The sequence below is a fragment of the Centruroides sculpturatus genome, unplaced genomic scaffold (assembly GCF_000671375.1).
Source record: "Centruroides sculpturatus isolate CEXI.00-Female unplaced genomic scaffold, Cexi_2.0 scaffold132, whole genome shotgun sequence".
Lineage (NCBI taxonomy): Eukaryota > Metazoa > Arthropoda > Arachnida > Scorpiones > Buthidae > Centruroides > Centruroides sculpturatus.
The window spans coordinates 714,723-721,717 of record NW_019384471.1 but is presented as its reverse complement, the minus strand read 5'-3'; positions in this window follow the sequence as shown (position 1 = coordinate 721,717).

Sequence of the window (6,995 nt, the reverse complement as noted above, 5' to 3'; positions counted from 1 at the left end):
ATAATGAAATTGAATAAGAAAACTGGTTTATATTTTAATATGAAAATTGTCTTCCATTTTGTGAACTATGGAATTTTAATGGTACCAGTTTGAAAATGGCCTATACAGTGTTGTTGTAATTAATCTGACGCTACCGAGACACAGATAGAGCAGCCTTTACTTAACTGAATCGAACGAAACTCGATACGCGTGCAATGCACATCATATCTTACAGAACAGATGTATGAGAAGGAAAAATTAGTGGAAATTTTCACCAACAGGACAAAACGTGCGCTGTAAAGATGATAATTAGCAGAAAAGTAAAATCATTTTATTAGAAAACTAAAATAATATTTTACACATTATCAGTATGTGCAAATGCAGGATCCTTCTCTGTCGTCACAAGGTGAAATATTAAAGTAGCGTTATGATCCTCACGTAAGATTTTAACAGAAATCTGGGAGACGTGTTACACTATGTTTGCCTTTGGCTCTGACACTGAGTGCCTATGCCCCTGATAAATACGATTTCAATTAACACCAGAGCCTCGACTGAACAGCTTCACATTTTCACACTATGAGGAAACTTTCAAATAATATTTTTTTTTAAATTTTTTTCCGTGATCCACATTGCACGTGTACCAAGATTCATTCGATTCGTTTTAGTAGAGCAGACGCGATGCCGTTCCATCTCTCAGCCACAGATCTTGATGTTATCGCAATTGACACAGTGAGAAGATTTAAGGAATACAACCCGAAGAAACAATATTTGCATGTGGCAATTGACTTCGCCCCTCGATGTTTATGGGCATTAAGCTCCGGAACTCAAACTGAGATTTCTTGAACTTAATAAACGATATCATATAAATACTGAAAAAGTTATTATAAGATAAGGACTGGATGCACGATAAGTATGGAAAAATCAACGGAAAAGAATTCATACGTTTTATAGGAAAATAATAGAATATAGATTTAAACAGCAGAAATTTGATAACTTTTTGGTTTGAATGGAGTCTCTTGTGGCTTACTCATAATGCTTACAACCGAAACTTTACGCTTTATTGTTTTTTCAAGTTTGACTTGAATATTTACCAAATGTCAGGTCGAGCTGTGACACTTATCGATATTACACAGGAAGAGTACGGTGGTTAGTAAGAAATGACCATCCAAGTGTGTTAAACTTTTAGACTGAGGTTCTGAAAGCGCGAGAAATTGAGAATATATTTTTTTTTCTTTTATGTAAAAATATTAGTGTGTGTAGGGGGGAGTAAGATTATTGTTCATGCACTTGCACGCTTAATAAGTCCCGTGTCTTTTGAGAAAACTTTTCACATTCTGCATTAAGGTTCGCACTTTAGGGGGATTGACGATATGAAGTTTTGGTGGTTAAAGTCAAGGAAGTTGAAAAACGGCGTGGGCTCACTGTATTTTTTTAACTCTCAAGACTTTTATTCCATATCGGCCTTTATAATAATCTTTATCGGCTTTTTATAAAACTTATCTCTACCTTGTAAATTAAGCTTTTTTCCATTTTATAATGCATAAATTAATAATATAAAACAATCTTAAATAAAATATAACAGTTGGCAGCATTACAACTTATAAATTTTTTACCGGGAAAGTTACGCGATTCGCTGCTAGATTTCATTAACTTCTATGAACTTATTATTATGCAATTGAAATTGCCCTTACTCCTTAGTATTGCAGTGTATTATGTAAAAGGACCGTTATTTAAATAAAGACTTACAATATTGTTTCAAAAACTGATATGATACAAAGTATTATTCGATTGGTCAAAGCTCTTTTCGAAGCATTTTGCGGACCAAGTGTACATCGTTTTTACGCGAACGGTTGCGTAAAAACGAACTTAACGTCTATCGAGGTTTCTGTGTCTGCCCAGAAGACACATTGGTGTTAGTCCTGACAACTTTGGCATAAACAAAGTGGTGCTGACTCTTCGGTCTCGTGATGTCGAAGCATAGGGATAGTTTCGCGCATGGTCATACACTTTTTGGGCTGCAATTGTAAAAATTATAGACCTATAAATTCCCACTCTCATCTTTCCGTCTGTATTTTCTTAATCTCGAGAACTGTGATAGAGCCATAAAAGTTGCGACAAGCTAAGAAAAGGAAAGCAGTATATGGCCCCGATTAGTTGTATATGAATGACCAGTATTTACGGGAAGTCATATTATTTCTATTGAAGAATTGTTTTTCTAACGAGAGCCCCTGTACATCATTTTTTTCCTGTTAACAATAGATTCGTGACGGATACCTTTCGGGAGAAAATTTTGAATTAAAATAAGCTAACTTTTCGTTTCCTTCGGTAATTTTTTATTGTTAATCGGGGCTTCCGAATTTCATCGTTTCTAGATCTAGTTTTGCCATTATTCCATCTAACTTCATTCTCGAGTTTAAGGAATGACAGGCGAACGGACGACATCTTTCTTTCTTTCCCCCTTCGATCATTAACCATTACAATTTAGTAGTATCAATCTTCTATATACAGAAACTTCCAATAAAAGTTTAGACGAAAGCTTCAAAATAGGTGAACAAAATCGTGGCTCCTCACACACTAACATTCATGTATGAAATAAACCCCGAAATTTGTTTGCATTTCTCGACGTTTTAAAAGTCTCAGAGCCCAAAAATGTGAAAATCTTAGGAAGCATTTCGCGACAGATCACTGTACTTTCTCTCTGTTATATTTTATAGCAAGAAAGAAAAACAAGAAGAACAAGATGTGGAAGACAAATAATAAGTAATAGACAAATAGGATAAATAACAAAACGAAGTGAAAGAGGAGGAAGATGATGATTTCTAGATAAAACTTCGCTTTAACTGCAATCATTTTTACACTAATGCCATTTAAAGTAATTTCGTATTTTTGACAGGAATCAAGAAGAAAGTTAAAAATAAAATATAAATTAATATTCATATTCAATCTCTCTATCATTAAAACATTTTTATTTGTATGGAATTGTAAACAGACTTTACGAAGAAATGAATTACCGTGCCTATAAATGCTGCAAAATATCTGAACAATTTTAAAAGCCTATCTTATCAAAAAACCCATTAAACATCTCTATGCTGAAGATAATTACAAATTCAATAAATTGATTAGGAAAAAATTAATCTGCGCCCAACAACTGTGGATTAAAATTGTTTCTGGTAGAAAGAATTTCTGTAAAGGATATTAAAGCACATTTAGAGCAAAATAATGGTATATAAAGTAGAATTTTCAATTAAAAGTAGATAAAAGTTTCATTAAGTTGTTTACTGATCGTGAATCACCGAGCACTTACACTAAGTGAAAGGTAATAAATATGCCTTCAAATTTTCAAACAAAATCGATATTACACCATAGCAATGCNACATCTGCCAAACATTGAAAATACTCTGTTCAGTGCCATTTTGGTTTAAACAGGTTTCACTGTATATCTGTTAAGTTTGGTGCAAATGAAATCTATAATACTGAAAGTTTATTTAATATTATTGAAATGTAGTGTTTCTTAATTATTCTAAATTATTGACTTACCTTAAATTTGAATGCCAATGGGAGATTTGCAGATGAAACCTTTTCTATGCTGACAAAATTATCGTACATCTGAAAAAGAAATAATAATATCTCAACCTGTAACTGTAGCATTATACAGACTGGTCAGAATTAAACTGACGGTACTCAGACTCAACCGAACCGAACACAACTCGGTACACATACAATGCAGATTACTGGGAAGAGATTTACAAAGGGAAAAATTAGTTAAAATCTTTATCACCAGGAGAAATGTGACACTAATAATAACGATTTATAAAAACTGCGGAAAAAGTTTTATTACAAGAACAAAATTACATTTCACACATTTACGGCATGTGCATACCAGGATCCTCTTCTCTCCACTACGTTGCAATTGTAAAACTACGTTATCAACTGCAGTACGTAATATTTCTGGAGAAATCTGGAAGAAGGATCGCATACTTCTGGCTTTCGTATGCGACACGGAGTGCACACGATGAATACGATCTTTCAAATAATTTCACAGCCTTAAGCATATGTTCTTGAGTGAACAGAGTCATATATTTCTTCACTGATGAAAATTTCAAATGATTTTTCCATAAATCCTTATCTCTTACACGGTATCAAATTGAAGATGATGCCGCTAACGAACAATTTGATTATAGTTTAATGGTTCAAATCTACTGTGAAATGTTAAATATAAGGGATAGACACGCCATGCTCCCTCTGTTTCCCGAGTGTTTTGCTTGTGTTTGTTTGTTTGTCTGTGTGTGTGAGTGTATGTTGTCTGTCTTGCAGCTTTATTGTCGTAAATACTGAGATCTGTAAATGTACATTTTCGTCATTATAACTATTATTATTACTTCTCACCCTCTCTTAATTTACTAACTTTCCTAATTAAAAGGTATAATAATTCAACCTCACTAATTTCTCTCCCCTGAAAATCTTGTTCAAGATTATCAGAGGAGAGAAACTAGTGAGATTTTCAGGTTATACGCCGGTAGTTTAATATCATGGAAAATACGCTTTTTTCATCGTTTTGAACAGAACGCCTGATTCTGAAGAAAATTACTAACACTTAACGAGAGATGCCTGACATTATTTCTAATATTATCTCATAATGTTAAATCGAGAGATTTATATATAATTGTCAATTTCTATAGAAATAAAAATACTTACCAGAGTTGTTAAATAAGAAAGATCCCACGACAAAAGTATTAGTCCAAATAGAAAAAGTAAGGATATTAATATATAACTAATTTTGAATATCGGTTGCAATTTAACGAATATTGTTGCGTACCAAACGAAAGACGTCAAGTAGAGAAAAGTCGTGTAAATAAAAGGTAAGAGAATGTCCCATTGTTCGTTAATCGTTGTAAAAAATTCCCAAAGTTCCGCGTGTTTTTGCACAATTTGTTCCAAAGTTTCTTGCAGGAAATGGTTTTCAATATTAATTTTAGTTATCTCTTCTGACATCTTCAAGTATCTTTTGTGCAAAATAAGTAAAACTGCCACCCATACCAAGACAAGAGAAATTATCTGGGCAGCGAAATAAATATGATAAGCAGAATAAACGAAAGACAAAAGAAATGCCTCCGTGTCAGTTCCATTCTGTCTCTTGATTTCTGCAAACAACGAAACTCCGGGCACCACGGTAGCCACAATAAATGCGATAAATAATAAAGTTAAGAAATACATCGTATACGCTTCTATACGATTAATTATTTTCGATTCATCTCGATAACTGCTCAATACGCAGTGACAATAAATTTTTTTCCTTTTGAGAATACTGAACTGCCCAGCAATATATATCGATAATAAAGCCCAAACTACTGACGCTTCTAATGCGTAATCTCCGTATATTTTGACACCTCTTAAAAAATAAATATTCATATTTTGTAGTCTTATTAATGAAAGTAAGACCATTGCCCATAGAAATATTTCTATGAAGGAACAATAAGCCTTAAATAGAGTCGATCGAAAATGAGACTTTGCCTTTGTCTCCTCTTCCATGCATGGACAAGGAATCCAAAAATACAGCCCAAATACTTTAGCTGAATTTAATACAGGGGCTAACAAATACCCGATACAACGTTGTTTTTCTCGAAGTGACACCATTTCTTTAAGTAAGTCTAATTATTTTTAGTCTCCGAAATTCGCAATTTACGAAAAAACACTGCAGCAAACACCTGACAATGAACGTCATTGTGCCGTGTTGCGTTGCTATGGTGTAATATTGATTTTATTTGAAAATTTGAAGGCATATTTATTACCTTTTAATTAGAGTAAGTGCTCTATGATGTATAATTAATTAAAGAATTTAATGGAACTTTTACTTGATTATTTTAATTTGTGTACATTTATTTTACCCTAATTATTCTCTACGGAAATTATTTCTACTAAATTCTACTAAAACAAGATTTTAAGCGAAACTTATTGTGGGCAGGTAAATTTCCTTCTAATCAATTTATTGATTTTCTACTTCTTTTAAGCTTATATTATCTGCAACCCATTAAATATATCTAAGCTTTTAAAATTGCCGAAATACTTTGCAGTATTTATAGGCGCAGTAATTAGTATCTTCATAAAGTGTGTTTACAGTTGTATATGAATAAAAATTATTGCGAGATTGAATACGAATATAGAATTATGTATTATTATTCTTATTATTGGTTCGTTTCAAATAGGAAATTGTGTTTAATGGCATCTGAAAATCTTTGCAGTTAATGCGAAGAAATATCTACAAATTATTATTAGCTTCTTCCTCTTACATTTTGTTCTGTTATTTATCGTAATTGTCCATTACTTTTTACATTTCTTTCTCTTCCACTTCTTGTTATTTCTTCTACTTTTTTTTTCAAATTTTATTTCTTTTTTCGTTCACGTTCTTATTTCTATTTTTAGTTTTCCTGTTATTATATTCGAGAGCATGGCGATTGGTCAAGAAAACCTTTAAATTTTTTACATTTTTTAGACTCGGAGACCCGAAAACTTCGAAAAATGCACACAATTTCGGTGTTTTTCTCTATGTATAAATGTTAGTAAGTGAGAGGCCACGATTCGTGTATTTTGAATCTGTGCCTTTTGTCAAAAATTTCTAAAATTTTAATTGAAATTTCTATAAATGGTGCAGTGGATTGATACGACTAAATTTTAATTCTTACAGGTCGAAGAGTAAGAAGTTAGAGGGGCATCGTGTGTCGTAACTGGCGTAACTGGGTTATAATCAGACTTACTAAAAATCTTACTTTACATTATTATTTACAAATTTTGATAAAACTCGTGTCTACTCCTAAAATTTAGTTTTTCGCCATTTCATCATAATTAATAACGAAAAATTTAATTAAAATAACAGATAAGAGATGGCGCCACACGCAATTTTAAATGTTGTTGCCGGGAAAGTCACGCAACTTTTTAATAGATTTTTGACCCGCAATTTGAAAAACTTGTAGTTTGTCTGCATTTCCTTGATCTCGAGTACGGCACTGGACAGATAAACG